The sequence below is a fragment of the Pteropus medius genome, unplaced genomic scaffold (genome assembly GCF_902729225.1).
Source record: "Pteropus medius unplaced genomic scaffold, Ma_sr-lr_union100, whole genome shotgun sequence".
Taxonomy (NCBI): domain Eukaryota; kingdom Metazoa; phylum Chordata; class Mammalia; order Chiroptera; family Pteropodidae; genus Pteropus; species Pteropus medius.
In genome coordinates, this window is record NW_024344378.1 from 4,208,559 (window position 1) to 4,220,769 (window position 12,211).

The 12,211-nt window shown below is 61.9% G+C and overlaps 2 long non-coding RNA genes across 2 annotated transcripts; one reads left to right on the forward strand and one right to left on the reverse strand.

The window, feature by feature from the left end:
* Positions 1-3,070: 3,070 nt before the first annotated feature.
* Positions 3,071-10,731, forward strand: LOC120609020 (uncharacterized). Its single transcript, XR_005654607.1, has 2 exons — positions 3,071-3,289; positions 10,596-10,731. It is a non-coding gene; the product is annotated as an uncharacterized LOC120609020 (long non-coding RNA).
* On the reverse strand, positions 9,993-12,000 carry LOC120609021 (uncharacterized). The gene is made up of 2 exons (XR_005654608.1): positions 10,968-12,000; positions 9,993-10,367 (listed from the first exon to the last, which is right to left on the reverse strand). It is a non-coding gene; the product is annotated as an uncharacterized LOC120609021 (long non-coding RNA).
* Between the last annotated feature and the right edge of the window lie 211 nt (positions 12,001-12,211).

Genomic DNA, 12,211 nt, shown 5'->3' on the forward strand with positions numbered 1-12,211 from the left:
CCCACCCCCAAGAGGGGCAGCAGGGTACGGTGGGCAGGGGTGCTGGCCATAGGTGAGAGGCACCTGAGGGGCATGTGCCGTCTGTGCGTGGCAGAGAGCTGGGTCCCTGCCTTCTCGCTCGCCCCAAGCAAGGACTTCTCAATAAAACGGGTCATCGGAGAGTGCCGAAATCTTGGGAGGGAAGTCACCCTATCCCCCCTGGCTCGTTGGACCAGGGCAGGCTCTGAGCACCCGGGGATCCCCTGGCCCTCAGCCTTTAACTCAGACAGTCGCCGGGGAACAGCGTAGGGCCGCTGTGCTCTGTCTGTCGCGCGCGAATATATATACACACGCACAGAGACCCGAACCACGAATCAGCGAGGCAGAGTGGGAGCTTTTAAAATTCAGAAAGCGACTTGTGGCTTCATTAAAGCAGCATCTTTACAGTGTGCAGGGGCCAGCGTCCACCAATCGTGAATAAATCTTCAGCCCGTCCGACGAAGCGCCCAGCGCCTCACTTTACTTCTCAAGATAAATTCTCTCCTTTCCTCACCCCACCTGCCCCAACGTCAGGTCTCCCCCAACCCTCCCGGAATAATTCGCTCTCGTTTCCCCAGCTAGTGGCGGGGTCCGCCCGTAAGTCCATTAAGACAGGGAGTGAGTGCCCAGCTGGCATTTCTTCGCTGAGCGTTGCTTCTGTCCGACCATCAAATTGAAAACCAGTTAGATTTTCATTGCGTCCGCTGGGTTGTTTTTCTTTTTAAAAGTCTGAGTGTCTGGCAGCCGAATGTCCTCCAATGAAGCCTTCCTTTGCTAGAGGTGGTATTGGGGTGACGGGGGAGCGGCGCGTACGATCACGTTTCTCAGTCCCTCACCGGTCACTTTAGACCCGGAGACGAGCAAGTGCCCGCGTCGGCAGAAAAGGAACGCGGAGAGGGGCCGCCAGCCCCGCCAGAACCCCGGAGGTCGCGGGCGCGCGCGGGGCCGCGGTGGCCCAGAGCGCCTGGAGGAGCGGGAGCGGGAACCAGACTTGGCTCCGGGGCTGCGGGCGGGATCTGGGTCGAAGGGACCGAAGGGACGGGACTTGGGCTTTGCAGTTGGAGGAGAATCTCGGGGTGTGTGTGTGTGGGGGGGGAGGACGTGGGATATTGTGACCCCCCCTCCCAGAGGGGCCAGAGCGGGGAGGACAGCTCGGAGGAAGACGCAAAGGGCCCCCACGGGCCTAGTGGACGACGAGTTGGGGTACAGCTAACACCGAGGCCGAGGAGACAATTGTCACCGTCTGCGTGACGGATGACCCCTCCCGGGGCCCGCAGTCCAGTTCCCCAAGTGGCAGCACGCGCGACAAGGCGCGATGGGGTCTCGGGATCCTACAGGGCCCCGGAGCCCCCGGGCCGTCGCCGCCTCCCCGGCCGGGCCCACGCAGCCCCCTGCGGAGGGCCGGGCAACAGGTGGGGTGGAAGCCGTCAGGAGGAGGGCCTGCTCCCCCGCGTCCGCAGAGGCGCAGCGCCGCCGACTCCGCGCCCTGGCGCCAGGGAGCTGGATTCGGCCGCTTGGTGGCGGAAGGCGGGCGCGAGAGGGCAGGAGGGCGGAGGAGGGGCCGAGCCCGTGACGGAGGTGGGCTCCGGGGCCCCCTCCGTGGCGGGGCGGAGGCCGGGGGCGGCGGCCTTCTCCTCCCCTGGCCTGGCTGGCAAACGACGAGCCCCTCGCTCCGCGCTCTCGGCTCCGGCCCGGACCCCCGAGGGTGAGAGCGGAGGGCGCGACCGGGAGCTGCGGTGTCCGGGGTCCGGGGGCGGCTGGAGGCCGCGTCCGCGTCCCCGCAGCTCCGGCCCGTCCCGAGCGCGAGGCTCCCCGGGCTGGGCAGCGTCTGTACCCGCTCTCCGGACACCAGGCTCCACGGCCAGCTCTGCCCTCACGCCGCGCTCCTTGGCGCTGCCCAGCTGTCCCTGGCCTTGCTGTCCAATGGCCTCGGCCTCCCTCCAACCCGACAGCCGCCTCCGAACACTGTGCGCCTCTGAGCCGGCGACTCTTTCCTACCTGGTTCCAGCACCAGAAACTTCTTGACTTCCTTTCTGGGCAATGGACAGGTTTTATTTTATTTCTCCCCAAAGATGTATTTATTTTTAAAGTCAGTCTCCATATTCTCATTGTATAAATATTGTGAAGGGAAAGCTCTACCTGTCAAAACAAACGGACTCTGACCTCTCTCCCCTAGTGTTGATAGAGTTTCACTTTACTCTTGCAGAATTTTTTTCTCCACAGACTCCTCCGTGGGTTATTCGTATCCGCAGGGGCGGTAGGGGAGTGGGGGGCTTCACACGAGGGCTGGAGCTCGCTGGGTCCAGTGGGTGGACTCACAGGTCATTTGCCTTAGACATTTTATCTTCAGAGCTACCTCTGTCTCTCTCTCTTATCTCACTGTCCTAAAAGGTAACTTTTCCCTACAATTCTTTATGAGTTGGGACCCCCAGAGAGCCCCTCCCCAAACCTCTACTTAGTGTGTGCATAGGCACCCCTGCCCCCAAACGCTTTCACGCCGGCCAGGAGGAGGGCCAAAGACTGGGAGGAGGCCCAGAGCCCAGTCCCCCACCATCCATCCTGCTTTTTCTAACTTACTGGCCGGCGGTGGCTGAAGCGTGCAGGCGTTTCTGAGGTGTCAGTATAAAAAGAAACAGGAGGAAGAGTCAGAAGGGAGAGGGAAAGCCCCATGGGACATAGGCCCTGTAATGGTGGCCATCAGTTGTATCTCTAGATGCTCCCACGGGGTCCCCACTTCCTCCAAAAATGAGAGGAAACTCCACAAAAGTCTTTACACCTACGGTGGCTAGCTAGCGACTCAGTCAACTGCCGATGACATTTACACTGTTAATTCTGACCCTGCCAGAGACAGTGGGCTTTGCAGGAGCCAGGGGCTGGTCACATGTCAGGCAATCTTTCCCCATCCCCCAAACTCTGCCAGCATCACCCACCCCCTCGCGTGTGGTTTGCATGTTTGCAAAAGGGGGTGAGATTCGTTCCTGGCTCAGTCTTCTGCCCTCCCTCCCTTTCCCCCTTCGCAACCCGGAAGAGCTCTGCTGTCTACAGTCAGCAGGAGAAGGCGGAGGGAGGGCTTCCTAGGAAGGATGCACATCGCCCAGGGTTTACTTCTTGCTGGAAGCCTGCGTGAGATGCCGTAACCAGCTGGGGCGGCGGGGACCACGGAGGCAACAACGGTGGCCAAGTCTGCCTGTCAGTTCTGCCTTCGGTTCTCCGGCAAGTCGTGGGGGGGAAAAAATAAAAAACAGCTGGCCGGCGGGAGCGAGCCCCCCAGGTCAGTGAATGTCGCTATCCTCTCTAACTCTGCACCCGCTTTCCGCGCTCCACGTGGAGAGAATTAAAAGGAGGTCTCGACCGCAAAGGGACAGCTGCCCCTGGAAGAAAGTGACCGAGACCTCGGTCCTATTGTTCTTTCTGGTCACTGGAAATCTTGGGCTTTTCTGCAGTGACCTTGGGCGAGCACGGTGTGTGCATGTGCGTGTGTGTCCTTGTTTGGAGAAAGGAGCTGGGAACGGGAGGCGCGCGAAGAAAAACTAAGCGGAGAAATAAAGGTGGTGGGAATACACGGGACGGGCCAGACACGTGTTTTCCATATCAGGGGTGCAGAGGACTGGGGGGGGAAAAGCCCATTTGCGGAGAAGCAGCTCAGCCTTCTCCTGAAGGTGGCTGCAAGGTCCAAGTGTCAATTTCGTGTTTATTTCCCTCCGCTTACAAGTGTGTGTTTAGGCTCGTTGTCTCTGCATATAATTAAAGAAACAGCTGTGCTCTGTGAGATAAAAGTTGGAGCCCAGATGTGTGGGCATCTGGCATCCCCCCAGGAGGGGGGGACCTGGTGACTGGGAGGCGCCTTTGCTTCCTGGAGCGCCCTGAAGTGGGTAAGAAAACCGTAGGCTCTGAGAGGGTGCCCAGGGTCATGGGGAGACGAGAATTCTACTTTCTCCTGGGACACTGGACAGAGGGGACAAGAATTCTACTTTCTCCTGGGACACTGGACCGACAAATAAGACCTCCAAGACGTCACTTAATCGGAGGCAGGTCCCAACCAAGGGAGAGAACGTTAAAATGCGAGGGAGGCTGAGAGAATCTGGGCAGAGACTGCTTTCGTACATTTTCGCCCCCTTCCAGATACCCAGCCAGGGTCCTGACGAGACTGACGCGGGCGACTGGGTCCAGGGCAGAGGAACGGACTGCCCCCGGCGGGGTCCCCCCTCTGCTTTGGTCCCCATGTCTCCTGGTCCTTTTCTCCTCCGTCAGTCACAGTCACTAGGGACGCCTGGGTTGTGGATGAGAGATGATGAAATTTAAAGGGACATAATAAAGTAGCATCTGCAGCCCTTGTCGTCCCCCTTGGCGGCTGTGTTGGGAAGGTGTGTGTAGGGGCTGGCGGTCCTGCGACAGGCTTGGGGTAGGGAGTCCCAGCGAGGCCGGCAGAGTAGAGCCAGGTGTCTGGATGTGAGATGCTTGCAGGGCCTAGATGGCTGGTTGTGGGAGGGGGGTGGCCATGAAACCTCTTACACGTTTGTGCGATTCTGAGGAAAGTGTTTCCTGCCCATTTAAATCCGGGCTGGGGTGCGGTGTCCAAGCCCCACGTGGTTTTGGGGGGCTGCTGTCGACTTCCGCATGGGATGGAGCAGGAGGCCCAGCGGCCAGCCAGTTGCCCTGCAGGCCTAAGGTTCCTGGTTTGAGAAGCCAGCTGGATTTTGAGGATACCAGTGAGTGGTTCTGGGTACACAAGCCATGGACCCCGCGGGCCCACCCTCCACTCCACACAAGATACCTGTGCCAGCCCTGGGGACTCGGGGGTGGGTTGGTTTGCCTAGCAAAAGCGCAGAGGCAGGGGGAGCTGCATTTTTCCTTTATTGATATTTCTGCCCTGCCTTTTTGTAGAAGGTACATGGCATGGGGGTGAGTTAGGGACGGGAATGGGCGCCCACAGCACTGGTTGAGGGAGCCTCTCTGTTGCGACCCGGAGCAGCCCAGGGCCACACACAGAGCCTGCGGAGGGGCAGGCATGTGGCGGCATGTGGTGGCGGCATGTGGTGGCCGAGAACCCCTCTTGCGGAGGTTAAGGCCAGGTGTGGCAGGAACTGTCGGTTGTGGCATTAGGGAGCCGATAAGGTGTGTGGGGGCAGAGTCCGAAAGCCCGGTGTCCGTCCCTGGGTTATTGCAGCCACTTCTGGGCCGCGTGGCAGGGCGGCCGCGCTCACATTCTTTTCGCGCGGTCTTTGTGTGGGGACCACATCCTTCTCTAAAGGGTCGAAGTAACCCAGAGAGGTTCCGCAAGCGCCGGTTCGGCCAAGGCGCCCGCGGGCTGGAGTCCGAGCCCCACTTTGCTTCTGGCCGCTGGACACAAGGGTCTAGAGCTGGTGGCGGTAGGTGTGGTCCTCGGAAGGGCGAGAAGAACGTTGTGCCAGTTCCCTGGGTGTCCCTCGCCGCGGGTCTGCGGGCGCGCGCGTGAGGTTGCTGTGTGGTTTTATATAATCAATTGCCTGGGGTCCACGGGGTGGCGGCCGGCAGGGCGAACGTCGGGGAGCGGAGGGCGCAGGCCCGCGGAGGTGACCGCGGGGGCTCCGGCGTGTCCGAGGGAAGGCGCGAACAATTCCCGCTTTTCGGAGCTCCTGTCTACCGGCTCCTGATGAGAACGAAATCGCCTCCCCCGTCTTCCCGCTCCCCGTGTGGGCGCCCCCTCCCCTTGAAGCCCACCGGCGATTGTCCAGCGACAACCACACCCCCGTTTTCGGGCGAAGCTAGAGAAGTAAGGCCACAATAGCCCCAAGATAAAGCCCTCCTCCTGAAGTGACAAGCCGAAGTGGCCGGAGGAGAGGCGGTCGAGGCCCGCGTCCAGGGCTCCGGGCTGGGGCCGGAGGTGAGGGCGGTCAGGCGGCCAGCGCCAAGCCACGAGGCCGGGTCCTGGGGAGTGGGTGAGGGGCCCACGTGCACCCGCCCTCACCCGAAGAATGCAGGGGCCTGGGGTTCACCCGGGTGAGTCCCGCCCGCCGACCACGTCCCCGGGCATGCTGGTCGCTCCCTTCCCTGGGAGTCTTGGCTGCTTTAGCGGCGTCGCCTGAGGACACCGTCGGAGAGGAGCCTGGGTCCAGACGCGCGGGCCCCTCCTGAGAGTCGGTGGGACCGCTCAGGGCCGGATCAGAGGCCTGTGGCCCCGGGGCCCCGCGTGGACCAGCTGGAAGCCCTCCATCCCTTCCTTTTCTCTGAGGCGCCCACCTGTCCCCCTAACCGCCAAGGCCGGGGCGGGGGGGGGGAGGGAGTGGGGGGAGCTGGGAGGTGCGCCCTCCCTCCGCCCCCCTTGCAGGGTGACTCGCACTCCTTTCCATTCACCCTCCCCCGGGGAAATCCTCCTCTCCTGTCCAGCCCCGGGGCTCCCCGCTCCGTCAGCCCCCGGACCTGAGCGTCGTTCAGTTTCAAAACAGAAACCCTCTGCCCTCTCGCTCCCTCCTCCCCCTTTCCGCTGCACTCCCACCTGCCCCATTTTTTATCTCGCTCCGAGAGGGGTTTTCTCGGCCGGGGAGAAGAGGGGCGCGGCAGGAAGGCCAGGATCCCTCGAAGCTGGAGGGCAGGGCCCGCGGCGGGCGGCGCGGGAGCGGTAATCTCCCAGCGCATCTCTCTCTGACGCTTCGCATCTTTCGCTGCTCCTCTCCTGGCCGGGGCGGGTTTCCTTCCGATTTTTAACCGGTGATAGATGAATAAGCAAAAAAAAAAAAAATGAAATCAAACCACACATCACCACTCCCCCCCCCCGCCCCCCAAAGCGATGGCTCATTTCCCAGGGCAGGTGGAACTCAGGCCTGGGGCGGGTGGGCGTGGGAGACGCGAAGAGAGTGGCGCGCGCGGAGCCCTTTGCGCCCGAGTTCCCGCGGGCTTCCCCTTTGACGTTTCCACCTCCAGCATCTTCCCTTTGCCAGTGAGTTTTGAGGGTCCCCTTCCCCCCTGCGTTCCCCCAGGTCCCTCACTCGCTGTGTTTCTTTCCAAGAGAACAGCTCCACTGCCCGCTCTGCCTGCTCGTGGCTCCCCGCCTTTGGATTTCGCTCCCCACTCTGCATTTCAGCTCACGCGGGAGAGGGAACGGGCCTGGGTGGGCACCGCACAGAGAGAACGTGGCGTGTGTTTAACCTGCGCCGTCTCGGGGCGCCGCGCCGGAGCCGGCTCCGCGCCGTTTCACCCGCGCGGCCGGGGCCGGGCGGTGGCGCCTGGGGCCGTGTCCCCGGCGTAACCCTCCCGTCCTGCAGCCGGCGGGCTGTTTATACAGCTTTACCTGTGCTATTCTCGTATCCAGTAAAAATCCTCGCCCGGCCGCGGTAACCTAATCCGAGGGCCGAGGCGGAGGAGGGGGCGGTGAGGCTGGCTCAGTGGAGAGGGAGGTGCGCGCGCCACAGGGGCTTCTTTCTGCCTTGCCCCTCCTCCCCGATGAGGAAGGAAACTGGGACGCGGTTCGCGTGATCGAGGTGGGGGCTAGCCTCCCCGGGGCTAAGGAGAGGGGAGACCGGTTTCTACCTCCCTGTCGTCTCCGCTTTCCTCCCTTCAGCAGGCACCGGGGACAGGCGCGTAGCCGCAGCTCAGACGCGTGCTGCCAGCAGGCGCTGCGGTCCCGGGGGCGCCCCGCGGGGCTAGCGAGGCCCAGGACCGGTGCTCCCTGTCCAGAACCAGGACCAGCTCGCTCTCGCGCCGCTTTCAACTCGCCACCGTTAAAACTTCCACACCTCAGACAAAAACCCGCAAGGAAGGGAGCGGACCTAAAGCAGATCTCTCCTCCCAGCCCTCGCTCTTCCTCCAGAGTCCCCTCGCCCGGGCGGCTGCCGGCGCGGGGAATCGAATTAAACGCCTCTTGGCGGTGATTGTCTCTCGCTAATTGCTCCAACAATGGCCACTATTAAAATGGAGACACCCAATTAAAGGCCCCGCGGGGCCGCGCTGGGCTCCCCGCGACGAACTGGCCGCCGGCCTGGGGCTTGCAGACCGCCCAGGTGCGAACCGGGCTGGTAAGGGGCGCCGGCGCCGGCCTCGGCACCTCTGGCCTCCACTTCCTCCCCAGACGCACAGCGACCACGGCTGGTTCACACCATTTTTATTGACCGATCGCAGCCAAGGAAGATTGATCGAGCTGGAAAGGGAAGGGATTTCTCCTCCCCCAGCCCCCCGGCTCGCCTGGGCCTCGGGGCCGCGCTCCAATTTCTGGCCTTTGCTGTCGCTCTGCGCCCTCCCCGCCCCCAGCCCCGCAGGTCCCCGGCTTCATTTCTGTCTTTAACTGTGAGGCCGGGTCCGCCCAGGCCGGCGCCGCGGCTCCGGGGGGAGGGACTCGGCGGCGCGGCCCGGCTCCGCTTCTTTCTCTCGCTTGCAAATATTTGCTGCCTCGCTGGAAATCCGACTATTTCGCGCGCGCTCCGCTTGCAAAGTCCTTAAGTAAACACGCTCAAATGACCGCCCCAGGCGGCCCGAGGCACGCTCACTCCCCCTGCGCGGGATTAGTAACTTTATGACTTCGACCCCGAGGCTCGGCTTTTCTGGTTTCCCGCTGCGGGCTGCGCGCGGGCGCCCGGGGCGGCCGCTCCCGGCACCTCGGCCCCGCGGAGCTCGCCTGCACGCGCCCGTCGCAGGCTCGGGTGGGGGACGCTGGCTTCGTGGATCTCCGATCTCTGGGTCCCGAGACCCCAGGGGTGAGCCTGGGGGTCAAGCTCCTCCCCTCTGCCCCGCGGGACCGGGTTCCCCGCTTCCATCCGGGCAGCCTCTGCGCTCGCGGAGGGAGGGTGGGTGGGACCTGTACATGGGCGTTTGTTGAGGGGGGGGTCCCCCAGCTTACCCCGACCCAGGAGAGAAAGTCAGGCTCCATTTCTTACCCTTTCCCCAAGAGGGCACACACACCCCGCTCAACTTGACGCCTAAAGCAGCCGCCTCGAGGCCTGGCGTTGCAGATAGGCCAAATTGGCTCCTGCCGCCACACGCAGGGACTCGGCTCCTGGGGGGTGGGGTCGTGGTGGTGGTGGGAGGGCGGCGGCTGCGTCGTCTCCTGCTCGGCTCCCAGATACTTGCCCCCAGGGTCCCAGGCATCCAGGCCATTGGCTAGCCCCTTACCCTGCTGAGGGAGGCCTCGCGCCCTACGGGAGCCCGGGGCGGCAGCTTCGTCCTCGGTCTCCTCCCGGCTTTCTCCACCCGAGCTCCGCCGGCCGCTCCAGGGGAGGAGGGGGGCTCGTAGACCAGGCCTGGGCCGGGATGCCCGGGGAGGGGCGGGCAGGTCTGCTGGAGGGCACTGAGCGTCTCCGCAGGAGGCCAGGATCAGCTCTGCAGGGGACGGCAGAGGGGGAATCCGGACCACCTTCCCTCCCTTTCTCCCAGCCTCGAGCCCCCTCCCCTCCCCTCCCCCTGGCCCCCGGAGGAGGAAGCCCGGCCTGCATTTGCCGGCACGGCGGGTCAGGCCGGCGCCTGGCCTAGCCCAGACCCCCGCAGCCCCGCTCTGCGCCTCAGGCCACGCGCCGCAGCCTCTCTCCGGCCGCGCTCCCTTCCCCCTTCCTTCCCCGTGGGTCCCGGGGCCGACCTCGCCCTCCCTCCCTAATTGTCCCACTCTCCTTTTCCCTCCCCCTGCTCTATGCTCCCGGCTCTGGGGCTGGGCCCGTGACGTCAAACCCAGTGTGGCGTCGGCGAGACTGGCCGGCGCGGGCCATCAAAAGAGCAACGTCCTCTTTCCCAATTACCCACTGTCAGTCCGGGAACAGGGGCGGACCGGCTGGGAATTAAATGTTAAGTACCCCCTACAGGCTGGCTCCATTACACCGGGCATCCAGCCGCAGCCCCCCACGCCTCTCTGCCAGCTCCAAACCACCCAGACGAAGAGGGGCCTTCGAGATCTTTTATTTTTTTTCAAGGTAGTTTGGGGATGGGGTGGGGTGGGGCTCACCATCCGGTAACCGACTGGCGCTTCGTGATTTCGAGTACAAAATAAATAATGTCCCCCCTCCCCCAACCCCCAGTTTTTTTTTTTTTTTTGCGTTATCAGTAAGGCGCCGCTGCACCGGAAGGCCTTCCTCTCACAAATCTTTTCTCTTTGTCTTTAAAAATCGTTCTCAGCGTCAGAAGTTAATATTCTCAAGTCGTGGCGTCGGCAGCACTTCGCCGCGGAGAAAGGCTTCCAGGTGTGGGAGCAGAGGACCGCAGAGCCACGCTGGGAAACTCCCGCGTGGCTTGGGACAGGGGTCCGGCGGGCGAGCATCTCTTCGTCCTGGACTGACACGCGAGGAAGCGCCTTTCATTTTTTTCTCCCCCTCTGCTTCCACCCTTCATCTTAGTCTCGGGACTTTGAGCAAAAACGTGTGTGCGTTCGTCTGTCCACGATTGTGAGCGGTTTCCTGTGTAGGTTAGACAGAAACTAAATAATTAAAAGGTTTGGAGCGCGCTGGAGTGAGCAGGAGGAGAGGCTGGCGGCTTGACTGGCCCCAGAGAGAAGTGGTCAGGGAGAGAGGGAAATGCTGCTCCTTGACTGGGCCGCCGCAGAAACTGGGGGTAAAGGGGCTCAGGAGAAACATGCGGGCGGGTATGTATTTAATACGAGGATTTTCTTCCTGTTCTGCATCTAGGAACTCAACCCTGATTTCTAACAAACGTCAGATTTAAGAAGATGGAGACTAGACTCGAGAGAAGCTCCAAATCCAAGAACAGGGGACCCATGTTTCCACAGCTTTTTTCAAATAAATTTTACTAATCTTCCTACAAGGGTTGTGTATTAAAAAAAGACGCCCGCCTCACCACCAAATTAGGGCTGAATATTGATGCTTTTCCTTCACCGCAGGAAAAGAATCCTACAGAACCTAATTTTAAGGATTGTCTCTTCTCGCTCGAATTTCTGTATTTGTAGGGAATTTTATGAGGTAGGGGAGCAAGAGGGTGTAATGTCTTCCTTTCAAATGGAACCTCGCATCAAGCTCAGTACGGTCCGTGGGAAAACCTACAAGAGAACCCCGCACTCTCTCCTCGCACACATTGCCGGGGGTTAGTGGAGGGTGGAACCTGGGCCTTCTTTTCCCGCCTGACCCCTGCGTACCCCGGTTGCCTTTACCGGCAGGGAGGCTGCAGGAGCTTCCGCGCCGCTAGGGGATGCAGTGGCTCAAAGGACCAAGACTTAGGCCGCGGAGGTTGGAGCCCCCGGGGCCGGCCAATCGCGGCCCGGCCGCAGCCTCGCCCGCTGATTGGCCCCTTCTCCGGCCCCGCCCCCGCCCCGCCCCTCGAGGGGCGTCTCGGAGCCGCTCTCCCTCCTCCCGCGGCGGCCGGGCCCTGCCGAGCGAGTCCTCCGGGGCTGCGGGGCCTGGGGAGGGTCTCCGCGGTCCTGCTCCGCGGCCAGGTGGTCGTCGGTGGAGGGGGCTGGGGAAACACGCCGGGAGCCAGGTTAAGTAGGGAAAAATTAGGTAGCTGCAGTGAAGACTCGAGTTCCTTCTTTCCGACCCCCTCTCACTGCACTTGAAACTAGTTCGGGTCTTTCTTCCTCTGTCCTGTTCACGCATCAAACGCACACATCGATTACAAATATTAGGTCTGGCAGGGACAGCTGCAACAGCTGAAACATTCGTCTGAGAGGCTTGATAACGCAAAAGGCTGCAAAGCATGTTGACAACGACCCCCAGAGTAACGCGGACATTTCAATCAAAGGCATATTCCTCCTGCCAGACTCCCTCGACCTCTTAGGCAGTTCTCTCTCTCTCTCGAGAGGCAACTCTCTAAGCACTTTGACAATAAAAATTTTATTTTCTGATCATTTTTACATGCACGTAGCCCCAAATCCATAAACTTCCCAGTACTTCCCTGGATCGAAAAAAGAAAATATTTGCTCATTTAAAAAGTCTGGAAAAGCGAGGCAGCCTGCAGAAATGAACTTTATGAATGGAGCAGGCCGCTTTCCCCGGCAAGGAATTATCTACCCAGCCGGAAAGAATTGGCAGGAGCCAGAGTCACATTTAAAGGGCCAGAGCGCGAATTCTCTCCTGCCCGCCCCCTCCGCCCCCACCCCCGCCTCCTCGCCCACCCGCCCCGCGGCCCCCAGCCCCGGCCGCCCTCCCGCGTCCCTTCCGGTCAGTGGAGGGGCGGGAGGAGGGGCGGGGGGTGAAGTCCTGGAGCGGGTTTGGGTTGCAGTTTCCTTGCGCTGGGGAGTCTGTCCCCTCCTTGCCAGCTCCAGGCTCCTCCCTCTCGGCGCGGATGACAC